The 19,879-nt window shown below is 40.0% G+C and overlaps 1 long non-coding RNA gene across 5 annotated transcripts in view; it reads left to right on the forward strand.

The window, feature by feature from the left end:
- The window catches only part of LOC129444652 (uncharacterized), a 70,175-nt gene that overhangs the window by 6,925 nt on the left and 43,371 nt on the right, over positions 1-19,879 (forward strand). For 3 of the 5 annotated variants that reach the window (XR_008644555.2, XR_008644554.2, XR_012359963.1), the window contains exon 2: positions 5,977-6,201. The exons of the other annotated variants lie outside the window; for them this stretch is intronic. This is a non-coding gene — a long non-coding RNA (uncharacterized lncRNA). The remainder of the gene's footprint in view (positions 1-5,976; positions 6,202-19,879) is intronic. 5 annotated transcript variants of the gene reach the window in all.

The raw sequence follows: 19,879 nt of genomic DNA on the forward strand, positions 1-19,879 counted from the left end.
TCCATAATGACGAAGTGGGCGCGTGGAGTGTCTCATGTGGCGTCTCTCCGTCTCAATAATAGGTCAACAGCTGTATTTAAAAAATTAATCACATTTCTTGGCAGTCGCAAAGGTTAGCCCGTTGCGCTTGAAGATGGAACCAGAGCACTCTGATCGGCGGAAAATCTCGGTGGAGATGAGCGGAGCTGCCTTTGATGAGACGAGCATGTAAATGATTTGTGTCTTTATAGTTTATAGGACACGCGTGTGCGTATTCTTCACCGTCGTGAACGCGCTCAGCAGGCGAGTGTGGAAACAAGTTCGAGAGATTGCTTTGCCTTTGCTGTGTGTGCATTTGCATGAAACATAGTACATACACATATCCCTCACAGTGCAATCAGACCATGACTGACATTTAGATTAGTAGGCAATAGTACTTCATCTAAGTGAAACATATTCATAGTGCTATTTGCTGTTGGTGCAGACAGTGGTGTAGATGAGTTTACAGAGAAAACTCAACCTACCCTTCAGGCTTTTTTTCTAAATCTGTTTACCCTTTACCACTTTAAAATATTGATGTTTTCTCAAGCCTCATACAAATTACTCTAAGGGATATCAAGAAAAGTGTGAACATTCAGCTGAAATATTCATGGCTACCTTGAATTGCTTTTAGTTATTTTTAAATATTCACATAACATTACAGATTTTTTTCTATCACAAGGCTGACAGAACAGGATGCTTTTTAACTTTAAATTGTGTTTGAAATCATCTTTCAATGCCTATAAATACTGTGAAATTATAAATTTTTGCATTCTATATGTGTTTTATGTAGGCATGGGCCAGTATGAGATTTTGGCGGTATGATAACCTTAAGCAAAAATACCACGGTGTTGCAGTAGGCCTAATGCCATTTCAAAAGTAAACAACAACTTTTCAACTGGACTCAATACATTTTATTTTTAAGCAACATACAACATGTACACAAAAATAAGGCCCTAAATTAAAATATTCTGTAAAAAAATTATAAAAATTATCAAATTAAAATGTATGAATATTAATAATATTAAATGTAAACATCAAATCAATTACATGACTTAATTATTTAACTTTTAATTTTGTGTAAATACAGCTTATACCTTGAAAACGGTAATCACATAAAATTTTAGTGGTTTTGAAACCTTGACTGTTTAAAACCTCGGTATACCTTGAAACCGGTAACCAGCCCATGCCTAAGTATAATTATTTAGAATGTGATGCAATTGTTACGATCTTTTCTTTGGATGTATACATCTTATAAGTCCACTGTTTCTCTTTCTGTCTATTTCTCACTTTCATCCCTTCAGTGTGCAGTCATGTTCAGGAATCTTTTTCCCAGCATGGCATGTGATGGTGTGCAGTTTTTCACTGTATTTCGTTATGACTACATTTATGTCTATCTGTCTTTAATAGATTCATACATAACTGTCTGTTTTTTGTGTTTGTTTATGGGCGAGTTTTGATGAGTTGCTACACGTTTGTCTCATTTAGATTAATATGTCCTGTTTCTGCTTAGTCCTGCTGTCTTTGATTGAGGGTAGTTGTAAGATACTCAGGTAAGCACAGTTAATCAGCTTTGGTTGTGTGATTGTAAGAGCTGGATTTCATAGGATGCGATTTGTATCTGACATAAATGGTTCTACATCAAATAGCATATTTTCACAACGTAGAGCAAATATTAAGCTGACGGTTTACTGTACCGAGTTCCTAAATCTTCACTTAACTGTTTGCACTGTTTGTTATTTTTACAATTGTGTGTGTGTGTGTGTGTGTGTGTGTGTGTGTGTGTGTGTGTGTGTGTGTGTGTTTGTGTATTAAACATCACATTATGTTTATCACACTAGGGCTGTCACAATAATTTAATAATCGTCTAATCGCGATTGTTTGACCTCATTGTGATGATTTCAGATCACCGCAATGATTGCACATCTCTTTAAAAAACACAAGGGGGAGCTGCAGCACTTGTATAAACAACGTTGTAAAGCCATAGCCATTCCATACAGTGGGAAAAAAACATTTTAAAAAATGCTGCAAAACTTTGATAAGCAGTATGAACTGCCAGGTAAAACATACATTTCCAAAACAGCAATTCCAAATTTAGGGAAGTGAAGGATGCTATACCTAAAAATCTGTAATGAATAGATTTCTTTTTTTTGCACCCATTACAGACATGTGGTCCAGTACCAATATGGCCTTTGTAGGATCATGTGTGAAAATTATTTCATGAATAAAAAAGAGAGGTAAATGTCAAAGCAATAAAACAGACAATTAATCGTCATAATCGTCACAATTTATTAGACAATTAAAGCAACACTATGTAGTTTTTTTACCTTTAAATAATGTTTTAAATAATAGTGTTAGAACAACTTTTAACCGGACAAATTGTACTGTTGCTGCAACCTGAGCAACCTCCTAGCTGCTACAAGCTCACTCTGAAAGTGGCGGTGGAGGGTAGAGCACACAACTGTTGCGCTTTTCAACCACATGGGGGAGCTGTAAGTCATTTTTACATGGAAACTACATAGTGTTGCTTTAACTGCCAGCCAAATTTCATAATTGTGACAGCCCTATATCACACACTATGTTCTAAGTTATACATATTTTAAAACAGATTACATGCTTTTTACAAAAAAATTTTGTTTACATTTTTTAAGAATTTTGATTTCACATTATGTAGGCAGCCAAGTAGACAATAGTGGTTATCTAAACTATAGAAACAAACATAATATCTTAATTCATTAATTAGTTTTGTTGTTTTTGCAATGTTATAGTGATCATATATAATTGTTTCTCGGTCTCTTTGATAGAAAAAATCCAGAAAATACAGAAAATGTGTATATAGTATTAAAAAAACTGTAAAAAAAAAAAGTAAACTAATGTATCAAGTTTTTAGGGTAAAATCCCCTTCCACTTGAGCAATAGCAGGAAACTGCAGGATCTCTTAAACCTAAATAAAATTTTAAAGAAATTAGTCTTTTAACTTCATTCTGCTCAAAAACGCTCAAGAGAGGTTACACTAAACACTGACGATGCCTAAAGAATACATTTAGTCCTGAATTTTTTTTTACTTTTAAATGATTTCAAACAATATTTTATTAACTAAAATTTGTGAGATTCAGATATTGTTAGGGGGAATGGAAGTCAATAAGGTTGATATTGCAATAGAATAAGAGCAGTGCCCTCTAGTGCCCTCTAAATTAATATTCCTTTTGGTAGAAATTCCTATATGTTATCACATTATTAGGCAGATTTTATAATAGAACTGGACTATGTTCTCTTTGGATGTTGTTCAAAAGGCCTTGTAAGCGGAGTGGGTCATATCCAGATCAGAGGCTATAATTTAAAGACTTTCAAGTGTTAGGACAGAGTCAGTCACGCTAGTGGTTTTCTTATTAATGTGTGGACTGAAACGGCAGAGTGGCGTCTGTGTCTGCTGCCTAAAACTAGCACCTCTGTTGTGATGTGTGCCTGTGTTAAGGGAGTAAAGATGTTGATTATTCGACGTCTAGCAGGCGTCTTGCCTCCCCTCATTCCTGTTGCCTGTGATCTAAACTCAGTCTAAATGGCCTCTTTTTTTTAAGCACTACCTGGCACGCCAGGCCTCTCATGTTCTTCCTACTTGCCCTCTGTCTTCCTCACTTACTCGTACCTTTCTCTACCCTCATGTTCTCAGTCCAGGATATTGAGAGGGACCTTTGTCAGGAAGTAGAGGCCCATAGGGTGTTGGGGGGAATGAGACACAAAGCGAGATTACTGGATCACTTTTCAGAGTGTAAGTTAAAGAGACGCAAAGTTAACTTCACTGCCGGTACCAGACACTTCTGGTTAGAAGCCCGAGCATACTGAAAAAAACATTTAGGTTAAATTTTTATATGTTAATTTTAGTAGATTTCTAAAGGATGTTTGAATAATTTGTAATGGGAACACAAACAAGAATAATGATTAGGAAAATATTTAAATTGTAGTTTTTTAATACAAAGTTTTATATTGTTAATGTTGTGTGTTTATTAATTAGCAAATCAGTGTTTGCATTAATAATGTTTGCTTTTATAAAGACTTTGTGTTTGCCTGAAGCAATTCAGTGCTATCACCTTTGCTATTTCTGCTCTTTTAAAACAGTGTATTACTAAATAGTGTTTTAGCGATCATCCATTGAAAATACATTGCATTGAGTGTTGTCAGTAGATCGGTGCCATTTGAAAAATCTTCAATTGAAAATACTAAAATCTTGTAGAAGTAGAATAAAGGCCTAGATTAAAAAATCCCCTATTGTAAGATGTCTAAAGCATCAAAGGTGCTTGTGTGTCTAATAAATAAATGCCATGTTTTTAGCTGTCAGATGTTAGGTGCAGAGCATTGTCGCAGCTGCATGAGTACCTGACAGCGTATGAATCAAAAGCAACAATACACCAGCAGCCATTAATATGCAAACAGAGAAGACGGCTTAAGTTTAATTTATATAATATTCCCAGAAGAATCATTATTATTCTAGGGATCTTGCCAGTAACGTTTGGCCTATAAAGAAATTAACTTTGTCTCCTTGTTAAGTACAGCAATGCATCAAGCTGTAATCTCTGCAATAGATGAATCGCATTTCATATTATACAAGACAAATGTATTCATATTTCATATTTTTCTAATTTTTCCTGTCTGACCATCTGTATGTATTAAGTCTCAGTAAGATTAATCTCTTGATCCTGTTGGAGTCGGAGGCAGGTGTTTCTCCTAATACATCTAAGAGTAAATAAGGCCTAGTATCAGGACGTAATCCCCTGCATTATTTTTTTTATATCTCACACCAATGTCACAATTGCGATTGTGTTTGCGCGTATGCGTATGCGAACGACGGGGGTAGCATATGCCCAGACATTTCCTAAGAGCATCATTGTGAATATCAGTGGTGTATGAAATTGCTTGGAATGTCTCGGGATCATAGTGCTAAATCATTTAAAAGCCCCTTTCCCCTGAAAGGGGATCAGTCTTGACAGGAAATTGTGTGTACATGTGTGCGTAAGAAATGGGAGAATCGGAGATGAGTTCAAAATAAGAAAGCAAGGGTCAACTTTATCATGACCTAGATCAGTACTGGCTCCAATATTCTTGCTCTTTCCAAATCATCTTCCCATTTATAACGCTTCCAATGCACAAGTGATGAGGATGTAAAATGCAGGATGATATGTTAAATCCGAGTTTGAATTTAGCAGTAATTTTGCCTTTTTTGTTAGCTTTTCTCCATATATATATATTAATATATAGTCCACATTTTCATTCCAAGGTACTCGCAGATGTACACGTCTCTTCAGATGGACTTTAAGCATACCGATTATGATGGCCATTTGCTATATGAAAATGAATTTCTGAGCCCACCAGTTCTTTTCATCTGGGACTGATCTCAGGTCAGGCACCATGAGGCTCATGCACGCTGGGTAATTCATCCTTCGTATTATCTCAATAATGACAAATTCGTAGCCTTATGAGTAGAGATGTATCCGCTGATGAAGCTTTGGATGTTGTTTAAAAAGGGTTTGGATCACTTTTGCCCTCTAATCCGATGGATAATGAGGGCGTCTGTCGCCCCAATGGAATTGTTCTGTAATTTTAAAGAGCAATTTACGGTACGCACAGGTAATAACTGTATAACTACCATTATGCACTGCAATTGTTTTATTTATTTATTTTTTGGTCTGTGTTGGGATACAGTGAGTAATTTATGAGCTTTTTTGATGTGTTGTGTTGATCTAAATGTATCTTATTTTATATACATGTGTATCTTTAAAGTCTAGTTGTTTTGACGTTTTATGTTCATTGTTCACTGTCAAAGAGATTATAAGATTATTTCTGAGACTTCACAGCTTCAAAATGTATGCTGTGTTGGTATCCGGTCAGGTTATTAAAACCACAGTGTGTTAGGAAGAGTGTATTGAACCCTGTCTTGGTTTGTGTGTGTGTTTTTAAATTTAGACTTCCCTGTCAAGAGTCTAATTGATGACTACTAGGCACTTTTCGGAAGCTAAGGGCACGGAATCTGGTTGGGAAAGTCCCTGTTGCGTGTCTCTTGGGCCTCTGGTTGAACAAGGAACACTGCAAGACTGGCAGGGACACTACAGCTCTGCATGAAGTGGCTGGGTTACACCCACCCTCCTTCCTTCCTCCCAGCATGCATTTGGCCTCTTCATCAGCAACAAGGTTAACACTTGTGTCTGGGGACTGGTAACGCCTGCTTTCTATCTCTCCCGATACACGTTGCATCCTATGCTTGTTTTTGGTCTCTCCCCTTCGCTGTTGTTTAGAAGTCAGGCTAAGTAAAAATGGTAATCTAGTTTTTTTCCCCTGCCTTGTAATTTGTTTTAATATAGGTCTTTAATTTTCATGGTAAAGCTGTGGTTGAAATGCCTGCACAAGCTCACATGCGCCGTGACTCCCGGCTGGCATTCATTAAGGCTTGTAATTGATTGCACATGGCGGCTGAGCATGTGATATGTACGTGTTCCCTCACGCAAAAGGTGCGGAGGGGAATTGCCAGGTCGTAGCATTGTTAGCCGTTTCCTTGGGGGGACAGATTTCCTTTGCTTGCTTTGCACGCGTGGCATGCTGTTAACCAAGCGACGGGCCAGCGGTAAAGTTAAATACCACATGCCAGAACTTAAAATCGGTTCTGACAGTTAAGGCACAGAAAAAAACGGGACACCATCTCCATATACTTAAAAAAAACACAAAAAAGTCGCTCGCTGTCTACTCATACCCATGCTTTCTCATATCTAAATGTAAAAAAAACATTGCCTTTTGGTAAAAAAAGGCAATGATCAGGTAACTGCACATGCTGGACATGTGTATGCAATTACACCGTGATGTACACAAACTCTTTGTCATCTGTAAGATGACTGATGGCTGTGAGTAATCGCCACATCTGAAATCTGATCTCTGGGGTTCTTTTGAAATCGCATCTCATCTATATGTCAAGGGACTATTTAAAGGTATCACCACTTTTTCAGATGTGTTCTGTAATTAATAATGAATAATGGCTAAAATGTCTATAACTGAAAATCATACTGAATTCTTAACAATAGCAGACGTTTAAACTGTCACACTATATTGTTTATTTTGTGGTCGTAATAAAGTATGTAAAATGTATGTTTCAAATTTATAATAAGATATTACATTTAATGACCTAGCGTGCTTGAACCTAAGACATGATATTAGCCCAAACGCAGACTCCGATATGCTATACTTTATATAAAACTCTGAAACTACTAGATGTTTGTGTGCACATCTGCTTCGTGCCCTACTGCAGGTGAGAATGAGAAGTTTTCAAGGCCTGTACTGTAACCTCTCTTCCCCTGCCAGTAATCTCCCCAGAACCCTGTAATCCTGGGCGCATGCGGATGCCGCCGACGGGAATATTGCTCTTCATATTCTTAATCTGCTCTCAAATGCCTTTCTGTTCCCCCGATGAAGCGTCCCTGCCCGCCGTGTTTCACTGGGAATTAAATGTACTACACAGGATTCACGCAGAGGTAGATATCAGTGTCTCGCTCAGGAATCCAGCTGAGAAGGAGGTCGTGGTTGAGCTTTGAGGAACATCCGTGCTCGCACGAGGCCTCCGATTGCATACTTTTCATAAACAGAATGTATGAAAGTGTGGAAGTAGAGGAGAGCAAGACAAGGAGAAAACCAAAAACTGGCACTGGCGTGTGAAGTGCAGGCACAGGAAATTTAAGGAGGAGTAAAGCTGTTTTAAGTTGACCTGGTTAAGCTGCGTGCCCGTTTCATGTGACAGAGAGAGGCTCGCACACCTCATTGAAGGACTGAATATTATGCATTAACAGCTTTTAGAGTAGACAGGTAGACAGATGGAAAGACAGACGCAGGCAACCCGCAGTGCCTCGTATTAGTGCACAACCTAGCGCAATGCTGCGCAGTATAGAGCTTTCAGAAATTTTCATTAATCACCCTCAAGATATTCTGACACACAATCCTTCACGTAAATATTAACACGTTTCGCATCTGTAACCTGCCTTAAATAATCTGCAATGTGTTTATAAAAACTGGTTTAAATGCTTAAAATAATAGTAATTTAATTATATGTCATTGTATTTTAAAACGAGAAGAAACCAGGACTTTTTTTCCTGTTTGTCCCTGTTAGACTTTGTATATTGTAGGCAGACTGTGCACCTAGCTAGCCTAGCCTGGTTTATGCCGTATTGTATCAGTGTACTTTGCATTTCTAAGCATAGAAAAATTATAATTTTTAACAAATTTACATCTGGGAGAAGGAGCTAAGAAGAGGTCGGGGTTGAGCTTTGAGGAACACTCATGCCCTCATAAGACCTTCGATGTATTTTTATGAAAACATCCATCCCATGCTGCTGTATATAGTGAAGTCGTTCTTTAAAGGGACACTACTTCACTTTATTTGAAAATATGTTCATTTTCCAGCTCCACTAGAGTTAAATATTTGATTTTTACCGTTTTGATATCCATTCAGCTGATCTCCGGGTCTGTTGCTACCACTTTTAGCATTGCTTAGCATAATCCATTGAATCTGATTATACCATTTAGCATCAAGCTCAAAAATAACCAGAGAGTTTCGATAGTTTCCCTTTTTAAATTTTCACTCTTCTCTGTAGTTACATCGTGTACTAATACAGATGGAAAATTAAAAGTTGCGATTTTCTAGGCAGATATGGCTAGAAACTATACTCTAATTCTGGCGTAATAATCAAGGACGTTGCTGCCGTAAAATGGCTGCAGGAGGCGCAATGATACCACGCAGCAGCTGAAAATAGTCCCCTTAGTATCTTTCAATAGCAGGGGACTATTTTTGGGCATTGCGTAATATCATTGCGCCTCCTGCAGCCATGTTACAGCAGCAAAGTCCTTGATTATTACGCCAGAATGAGAGTATAGATCCGGAGATCGCCTGAATGGATTCTAAAATAGAGTGTCACTCAAATATTCTCAAAATTCCTATGCACTATTTATAATTTTTCCCATTCATTCCCATTTTGATGGATTGGACAGCTCTTAGATTCATCCAGAGTGTGTGTGTCAGCAGGTGAGGTCTGTGTGCTAGAGAAGTGTAAAATGTGCCAGTTGGATTGACACCCAAATGACAGATACCAGTGAGACACACTTTGGCTTCAGACACCTTTGATTATTCACAAACAAAACATTATCAATGGCTTCACTCGTGGATTGCCATCCTCTGTTTTTCTTTCGCTACCGTACCATTTCTACCCCACCCCCATTATTCAACAAAACATGCAAGTAGACTAAAATGTAGTGTAGAAGAGAACAGTTTCATGCAGAAACCCTCTCGCATTTATAAATGAATTGAGGGGAGTCTGCTCGGCTCACCGAGCGGAACTAGGGGGCGATGGTGTGTGATGGAAACTCATTCTTCTGAGACAACACACTGTACATTTGCATGCAATGCTTTTCTGTCCGTGTGTGTTTGTGTTAATTCTCCTAGTCCAAAAAAAGAGTCTTGTGTCACAATCCTCAGCTCTGCAGAGATACTTCAGTGAACAGAGGACAGTTGTGGTTTGTTTGTTTTGTGCACCTTTGAAATTCTGTTTTTCCTTGCCGTGAGCCACATTTCCAAGTCCATCCACTTAATTGTCTCTGTCCCAATTTCAGTGCCTCGCATAGAAAAATGCTGATTAGTCTTTGCTTATTCGCTTCCTCCTTCAGGTCACCTTGTAAGGAGGGTCGTTTGGTGGGGGGGTGGCAGCTGAGTGCCACACACACTCCTTAAGACTTATGAGTGTATCATAACCTTGACCAAGACAATCTGTTCCACGACACTTTGAGAAGATTCCTCATGATGTGCCACCGAGCCGTTGGGACTTACCTCCTCTGTTCTTTCCTTGCGTTATCAGCTTGGTGCAAGATCACCCTCCGTGCCGCAGAACAGCTATTACTCCATTTGCAAGATAAATCTGGACCACTTCGTCAAATCAATCACAACTGTCGCTTTATCCACACAGAGTATAGCATTAAATTAAAGCCTTTTTGCCACATGCAGTCCAAATAGTCATCAATTCTCTGCTGTATATTCATTGTTTGGTTTGACAGGTGTGGGCAGGTAATGAATGATCAGGTAGTCTAATTTGAAGCGCGGTGGGTCGGCTCGGACGCTAGGCGGCAGTTGCTTGAGCTGCGATTGGGCATCTCGTGTTGGGTGTACTCCATCTTCATCTGTTTAAGAAACACTGTTATTTCATGTGTCCTCTTTTTTGCACGGTTGTCCTACACGTGTAGACATTGTCCGCTAGCAAGTGTATGAAATGTGTATCAGGGTAAATATTTGTGTGCTGCCAGGTCTGGGGGACGAAACAAACAAGTGTTCCTGCAGGCCCTTGGTGAGGGACCCTACAGGCTTACATCATGTCTACAACGTGGACTCCAAGGAAAACAGTCGTTCTGTTCTCATGCCGCAGTTTTATCCCTGTCCTCCTTCTTGTTATTTGGTAATAAACATGTCTTGTCCACTAAGGGATGACATGAAAAGAAAGATTTAGTGAGCAGCTGTGGGATATTACTTTTTTATTACGTGAACGTGTCATTTATTTTTGACATTGGATTAAGTATGTTGGTTTAAATAACATGTCTTTTCTGCCGATTGAGGTCACTGCAGGGTGCGTGACGAATATCATTTCAGAATGCTGGGGGAAACGTCAACATTTGGCGGCGTGTTTATTTTATTCTGTAAAACACAACGTAAACAGCTAGCACAACATATTTTTAAGTGTTTTCTGACAATAACAGAAAATGCTTATGGAAGGTAATCCTCAAACGTTTAACTCAAGTACTGTCAATTTCCCTAATGCAAAAACAAGGATCACCTTACGCTCATGGCCCGAGTCATGTTGCTCTTTCTCCTTTTCTTACTCACCTTGCCAAATGTGCTATTGTGTTCCACAGATGAGAAACGAGGGGCTTTCTCTGCTGCTGATACCCGTTATTTGATATCACAGCCCTGCAACAATTCATCCTAATGTGCTGTTTAAAGGATTTGTTGGCTCATAATGCATCGATATTAGTTTAAATATTGCTACTTTGCAAAGCTGTGCAGATGGGCCAGGCTGATGCAGCAGGCATGAGGGAATGGGCTGAAATGCTCAGATATGAGATGTATTAAATGCACGAGTGATTCTGATGCGTTTTACTGTAATTGATTCTTTTCAAGGCGTCTTCTCACTTTTCACCACCTTACTAGCTCTACAAACTCTCTCTCTCTTTCTCTCTCTCTCTCTCTATAGTATTTCTCTCCCTTCGTCTCTTTAACACATGTTTTAAGGAGCAGTGGAGTGTGACGTTGTGTTTAATATTATACACGCCTTTTTCTAAGGTCTTAACTTCCAATGGCTAGTTATTAACATCATTTGTAAATAGAGTCGAGATCTATTATGATAAACTATAAGAATATACAGCAATTCAAAGCTATCTGTTCTCATTGAAGTCTGTCATAAACATTATGGCATTAATGCATACATTTTACAATCTACAGCAGGTACAATGATGGTGGATTAGTGTGAAATCTTCCTTTTATAGGCAAGATCATCGAAAAGGTTGTTTTCAATTCGCTGAACAAATTCTTACTCAATTGGCTATCTGGACAATTTTCAATATGGTTTCCGTCAGCATCACAGCACAGAGACAGTGCTCATAAAGATAATACTGGGTAGGTCTCTCTGAGATGGTCCTTAAATGGTTTAAATCATACCTAAAATGGAGAGGTTACTACATAGTAGACACCATGGGCCCTATTTTAACGATCTGAAACGCAAGTCCAAAGCGCAAGTGACTTTGTGGGCGGATCTTGGGCGCTGTTGCTATTTTCCCGGCGGGAGAAAGAAGTCTTGCGCCGGGCGCAAATCACTAAGGGGTTGGTCTGAAGTAGGTTCATTATTCATAGGTGTGGTTTGGGCGTAACGTCAAATAAACCAATCAGAACGCTATCCAACATTCTCTTTAAATGCAAGGGCGCAAGTTCCATGGCGGGTTGCTATTATTATGACGGATTTGACAGGCGCACGCCAGGAGCGGTTCACAGCCGAGGAGACCCACGTTCTTGTAAAAGCAGTCAAAGACAGAGAAGTTGTTTTGTATGGGGATGGGAGAAACCCGCACAAATCAGCGTTGGTTAAACAGGCGTGAGAGGAAATAGCCGCAATTGTCTCATCAGCTGCGCCAAGCACAATGATGTCAGGAGACGGGGGGATCCCAAGCTTGCCAGCATAAATCGGGCACGCCGGGCACACAGGAGGACATCGCTGCGTCCACCCTCACCGCTGAAAGGGTTTGGGGTTTTGAAATCGGACACAAGAAACGCAAGCAAGGTCCAACCCCAAAGTACACTTACAAATCAAGTTCACATACATGAAGGTTTCTTATGAAAACATTTTAATTATTATTTAGATAAAATAAACGTAATACAGCCACACAACAAACTTATGAAAATATTTTAATCGTTATTTGCATGATAATTGTTTAACGCTGCCGCACAAAATAAATAAAAACTATCACCACAATGCTCACCACAATGATTTCCCTTATCTCATGTATTAATATTTTTTATTGTAACAATTTATGATTTAATGATTTCCATTATCTTATATTTTTTATTGTAACAATTTATGATTTGCAAAGATAACTGTTGCATCTGTGTAGATTAGATAAGCAATGCGCGTTCTGCACGCTATACATTATGGTCAAGCATGCGCCCTTAAAATAGCATAATGAACCACGCGCAACGCGCCACTGACTTTAGACTAGTTTTTTTTGGTTAGTAGCGCAATTGCTTTTTGAAACTGCAAAATAGCATAAGAGATGGTTTGCGCCGGAGCACGCCTCCTTTTTTGCGCTGAACCGCCCAGGGAGCGCAAGTTCATTCCCTAGTTTGCCGACGTGCGTCTTTGGAGGGAAAAACCCGCTGTGCGCCAGTGCAAAATACGAAATGATACATGCGTCACTGACAAAGTCAATTGCGCTGGGTGCAAGATAGGGCCCCAAGAATCTGAGTGGACATCCATGACATGTGGAGTCCCACAGGGCTCAATTCTTGCACCGCTTCTGTTCAATTTGTATATGTCCCGCTTGGTCAAATAATGAAAATTACCCAATTTGCTTTCCACAGCTATGCAGATGACACCCAGATATACTTAGCCCTGTCACCCAATGACTTTGATGAAATCAGTTGGATGAGTCAAAACTTCCTCCAGATAAACAAATGCAAAACTGAAGTCATTGTATTTGGAAATAAAGATGAAACTCTCAAGGTTAACACATACCTTGACTCTAGGGGTCTAAAGACACAAAATAATGTCAGAAATTTGAGTGTAATCTTTAGCCTGAGTGCCAGCCGATCTTAGCCCCGCCACCACAATTTGAAAAACGGGGAAGATCGGTCTGGGGATTCACCGTTGAGGAGCTACTATGCGAATACCAAAACCGGCCAACAAATCAAATTGTGAGGGCGGGCTTTATACGATGATGGACAGATGATCAACAGTAACGTATCAACCACGTCACCAAAGAGCGCGTGTGTTCAATCTGTTTACAATGAAATGGCTGCCGCTGGTGAATTCAGATGTGTGGATTCTGACATTGAGTCTGTTCTAAAAGATATCGACAGAGCATTGATTTAAAAAGAGGAACAGAGAAACGCGATCAAGACATTTGTTTATGTTTTCGCCGTCCTTTCTATGGAGGACAAAGTTAAAGAAGCAACTGAAATGGGTATCATGGCGATGCAACTCGGCGTGCACGACGAGATGGATATAATTAGCGGTCGTTGCCAGCTTCTTTTCGGAAGCCTGGAATCGTGGTTGCTGAATAAGTGGAGGGACGTGCTAGGCTCCGATATTTTTCAAGCCAACGTAATGGGTAGCTATCGTCGTGGATGAAGTTCACCTAACGTACAAATGGTAAGAGATAGTCTTACTGTATGACTTAGTAAATACTTAATGTTGTGATATAAATGAAATGTTGTAAACATAGTAGGTGTTGATGTACCTTCGCTAACTCAGACTTAGTATAATTACAATGATGTTAGTATCATTGTAGCGAAATAACTAGCAGTTCGGTCAGGCTGCTAAAGACGCCATTTCAACATCACACACTCCGTTGCTCTGATTGGTCGTATGTCTATCCAATTGAGTGCAGAGGCATTTTTCGGTTGAGACACGCCTCATAATTTTAGCTCAATGGAGCGGTATCAGACTCAAATTCTGACTAGAATTGAGTATGACAACGTCAGGCTATGTAATCTTAGGGTGTTTTCACATATGTTGGTGCGCACCGTGGTGCGGCCTCGGAGCGGACCAAAATACGTTGTATAATTTTTCAGTTAGTGCGGTCCATGTTCAAATTTTTTTTACTGTACTCGAAATGCCGCACCGTACACCACGTGACAACGGTCAGCGCTGTCACTGGTCTCTGACAACTCTTACCGTCTCATGACCACCCCCACGACAACCAGCCTGACAGGGAGAGCGCAGCTAGCCTGGCTCCGCCCTCCTACATGCTTCCGCTTAATTTTCATTTTGCTTCAGTACTACGTCTGGGACTGCTCTGTAGAGTTTCGTTTTCTCCTGCAAAAATCTGCAGGACCAATCAGCGAACAGATGGGGGTGGCTAAGAACGATGATGTTGAGGTTGTGCGTCAGTTTGAGTGGTAGTTCAGTAATGGCAGCGGAGAAAGACGTGAGAAAATCTATTTGGTCTGTTGTTGCAAAACTGCCGAATATACAGAAGTTAAAGCTGGAGCAAGAACCAGGTTTGCTAAGTTTTGTTTGTCTGATTATTCGTACTTGTTGTCTCCGGCCAGTTTCGGTGCATGATATACGTCACGCCCTAACGTTAGCGATTGGTTATGGCAGATTCAGAGTGAATCTGGGCAGATCCAATAGTTTTAAACTTCAACAGTGGACCCTCCTTAACGGAAGTAACACTTTGCAATGGAGCGTGGCCAGACTCTCTGTACAAATGAAATGAATGTACGAGAGTCTGGTTGGACCAAGCTAGAGCGCAGCTATCAAGATGTGAAGATAAACGATGCACGTCTTTGCGAAGTTTCTTTGCTTTAATGCGAAATTGCGTAGCTGTTCTATTAAAGCCTTTCTCACGGAGCCATTTGCTAAAAAGCCCGTAATGTCACTATTTGTGTGTGGAGGACAGCTATGCATTTATAAAATCTCTGCAACAGACCAGGATTGGCTTGTTTGTTGTTAACCCACAATATAAAACCCGGCTCACGTCACAACGGAAGCCCAGTGGCTCAAACATGTGGAGAACTTCCTGTATTTGGTTCGGCCCGAGGTCCAGCAGTGTTCACACCACAGGTGGGTCGCCCCAGAGTTCGGCGACAGCCGCTCCGAGACCACCTATTTAGAGTGGTTTCGGAGCGGCCGTTTAGTGTGCACCCGAGTGCGGCTGTTGTGTTCACACTGACCCAAACGAACCATACTCGGAGCGACATGTCATTTGGGCCGACCTAAACAGTGTATATGTGAAAACACCCTTAGAGTCTGACCTTAGGAGGGCAAATTGTAAGATATTTGCAGTAAAATATCCAGAATCCACTAGGTCAGTGTTATATATTTTATCCTGCTGATTACTAGCAATATCTCTAATGTTTTCAACTACTTGTAAATTATGAGAAAATTGCTATTCTAATCTAAACAGTGACACGGGGCAGTGCAGTCGCCGTTCAATGACGTTAATATTCACGTTACCCTTTGTTACCGCCTTTACTGATGTAGAAACCACATGACAACAGTTTGGTACTCTTTTGTTTGTGGTAATCTGAACACTGAATTCTGTGCTGTGTTAACACACCATCGAATTGGACTAATACTGTAACATCTATGACTAACAATTTAGTTTTGAACATTAAATGAAACCTTACGTAATGAAATAAAATTGTCATCAAATACAACATTTATTAAACTTGATTACTTTACCTTATCGATGAACAAGATTTCTCATTCCGGTCTGATTGATGGCCATCAGCGGTTTTGAGTTAAAGACAACAAATCCCATCATTCCACGCTACTTCAGAGCGTCATTAATCTATGTCATTGTTATTATTTTGATCATGCGCCCTCTAGCGGCAGATTCTACAAATTGTATCTTTAATTTCAGTAGTCATGTAAAAAGCGATAAGCAAATCAGCTTACTACCATCTCTGAAATATAGCCAGAATCAGAAGTTTTGTCTCAAGACAGCACTTAGAGAAATGTGTTCATGGTTTCATCACCAGCAGGGTATATTATTGCAATGGACTCCTTACTGGGATCCCCCAAAAGGCCATAAGAGAGCTACAGCTCATACAGAACCCTGCTGCCAGAATTATGACCAGAACCAAAAAATCTGAGCACATCAGGTCCTTACACTTAGAATACATTTTGAAGTATTGTTACTCGTTTATAAATCACTTCATGGCTTATGACCCAAATACATGACTGATATGCTAATTAAATATGAACGGATTATTCAGATCATTGGGTCAGTTAGAAATACCAAGGGTTCGCTGAAAACAAGGTGCATGAGCATTTAGCTATTATGCCACCTGTAGCTAGAATCAGCTTCCAGAAGAGATCAGATGTGCTTCAACTTGCCTTGCCTTGGATGGTCATTGGGTTTTCAGAATTGTGAGTGAGACTGGCACATTTGTCTTTGTCAATGCTGTTTAACAAGAATATAAATATTGTAATTATATTTTAAGTTCGGGACCTGTCAGCGCTCTGCAAACTTGTAGTCTTTTTTTCTCAACTAAATATATTGTTTTTGTTCACCCAGCTCATTGTTATATTAATTCTCCCGAGCTGTTGTTTTTGTCAGTGTCAGCGACAGGGCAAAAGTGGGTGTTTTTGGGGTAGTGACTTGAAAACAAAAAACTGAGCCATTACCTACATGTGCTGTACTGGTAAACAAAGCACACGTTATTTTAGAAATGAGGTAATTAAGCAGTTCCAAAATGAACTCGGCGCCTCTCTGAGCATGTCATTTGCATGCCTTTGAATATGCTGTGCGTCTCTAAGGGGGTTTCCTGCTGGTGAGATCCTCATCGCCTTGCTGTTTTTGTTTTAAACACCGTAAATAAACAAAAAAGCATCGTGGATGCCAGACTGCTCTCTCTTTCTCTCCTTCACTTCTCTCTTTGTCCTCCTCCGTACCAACTCTTTTTCTTTTCAGATGACCTACACGCAGGTCCTACACCAGAAAAGACAGAACAATGAGATTTACTCACAATGAAGAGAGAGAGAGAGAGAGAGAGAGAGAGAGAGAGAGAGAGAGAGAGAGAGAGAGAGAGAGAGAGAGAGAGAGAGAGAGAGAGAGAGTGACAACAGTTAAGTTGAGTAACAGATCTTTTCGTTTGGTCTTAATTAGAAGGACCATACATCAGTGAGGCAGTATACTCCTCTATTCATCCAGCTGATTGGGGACATGACAAATGAATGAGGGAATAAATAGGGTGTCAGAAGAGAGAGGTATAGATGGATGGCTTCTTGTTGTGAAGAGAATGGAGAGGTACAGTTAACCCTGGCACTGGGCCAAGCCCTTTAGTCTGCTTATTCTCTCACTTCAGCCCTCGAGCCTTAGTCAACCAGACACGCCCTACCCTAGCTCCTGACCCTGCCACCACTTCTATTTATTAGGAAATCAACACCCTTATAGGAAAACACACACACAGATACACATGTTGGTCTTCTGGGGCCCGTTTCAGAAAGGTGGTTAAGTGAAAACTCTGTTTGTTAACCATGAAATGAGGGAAACTGTTTCAAAATGAGAGGTAGGCTAAACCAGAGACAGCGGGGAAGTCAAGTCTGTTTCAGAAGGAGAGGTAACTTGTACTCAGAGTCTGTTTCTGAGGTAACTTACTCTGTAAATCTAATCTGGTCGGGAGCAGGTTTTATCCTGTAAATTAAGAGTTTCTTGTGGTCTCCTGCCCATTTTTAAAGGAGTAGCAGTGTTTAATCTTCTTAGTTGCTTTAGTACATTCATTCATTGTGCACATTTTTATTATGTACAGTGTAAAATAATTTTTTAACTGTCTTTAAGCTATAATCAAATTGCCAGTGCAAATCATTTTACTTTAGTGCTTTATATATTTTATAAATTACACTTAAATTAAAAATGTAGTCTATATTGACAAAAATTTTGTGCGCTTTTTTAGAGGATCCTGTAGATGATGAAGCTGCATTTATTTGTAGGAGGTTACATTTATGTTGCGAGAGGATTTTGAGACCCTGGGTGGATTTTTGTCATATCCACTAGCATTTATGTGAGCGATATTATTTTTCTTGGCAGTCATTTTAGATATAGAAATATCCTTAAGTTACTAATATCAGCCTTTGTGGCCGTGCTCTTACATCTGAACAGTTGCCTTTACATTTCTTATAAATCCACTCATCATTATCGCTGGTCTAGTGGGTAGTGCTGTGTAAGTTCTGAGTGATTGTCTGAGCTCCATTGATGATGGCTTTTCATAGTGGTTGTGCATACACTTGACTCAGAGTTAACCTACTCAGAGTCGATTGAACTAACTCAGATCAGCTGTTCTGTAACCGAAAACTAAGAGTTTCCTATCTCAGTGAAGGTGCTGAATTATTTGTGATCGATCAGGGATCGTTTTTCCACTTGACGCGAAGGTGCATTAGGGCGTTAAAGGACAAGTTTGGTATTTTACACTTAAAGCCCTGTTTTCAGATTGTTTATGATGAAATAGAATGGTTTTGACTGAAATTTAGACATATGCTGCTGGCCCGAAAATTTTCGGCTTCTGTGGTATCAACCCCCAACCCCACAATGGCTGCATAGGTGCACTGGAACAATCCTTCCTAAAATGCATTAAACTTTCATTTACAAAGATGTGAAACAAACCGAGTGGTCAGGGGTGTTCACTGATATGCTCATACAAAAATCACTGCAAAAGATGCCTTCCAAAAGGTGTTTTAACATTCGTTGTAAACTTGTGAACCTATTTTTCCAAACAACACAGAGTGGCGAACGAAAGCGAGTGGCGGCCGAAATCATGTGGTGACCGAGTGGCGTCAAAAATCGAGTGCGACCGAAACCGAGTGGGGACGAAAATCGAGTGGCGTCAAAAATCGAGTGGGGACCGAAACCGAGTGACGACCGAAATGTTGTGGCAGCCGAGCGGCTACGAAAATCAAGTGACGTCTGAAACCGAGTGGCGATGAAAATCGAGTGGTGCTCGAAACCGAGTGCCGACGGAAATCGTGTGCCGTTCAAAATCGAGTGCCGACAAAAATCGAGTGGTGACCGGGCACCATAACAAATGACATTATAGAAACAACAACAATATTACACACCCATCACCATTCGTGCTATAATTGATAACGCTTTCACGTATTAAAACTTTGTACATAAACTTGGGTCACCAGTGTGAGGATGCACAACATAAAAAAAAAACATTCGACAAAAACATAAAACAAAAATCGAGTGGCGACCGAAACCAAGTGGCAACGAAAATCGAGTAGGATGTGCCTGAAGCCGATTACGTTATTCGGAAGGGCACGGATAATGGCTTCAAAATGAATAAGGAATTCATCCGAATAACAGAAAAAAATATTGGGCCAGACACAATCACGTGTTTGCTGGAACAGCTCTAATTTATAAACTCCTTAAAGCACGAATAATATGTGTGTGAAGTAAATGAGTGCAATCTATGAAATGACATGAATGACATTTTCTGTGCGTCTGTTATCGAGTGGCAACCGAAATCGAGTGGCGACCGAAATTGAGTGGCGACTGAAAATCTAGTGGCGACCGAGTGCCGACCGAAACCGAGTGCCGACAAAAATCGAGTGGCAACCGGAACCGAGTGGCGACC

The sequence above is a fragment of the Misgurnus anguillicaudatus genome, chromosome 21, assembly GCF_027580225.2.
Source record: "Misgurnus anguillicaudatus chromosome 21, ASM2758022v2, whole genome shotgun sequence".
In the NCBI taxonomy this organism is placed as follows: Eukaryota; Metazoa; Chordata; class Actinopteri; order Cypriniformes; family Cobitidae; genus Misgurnus; species Misgurnus anguillicaudatus.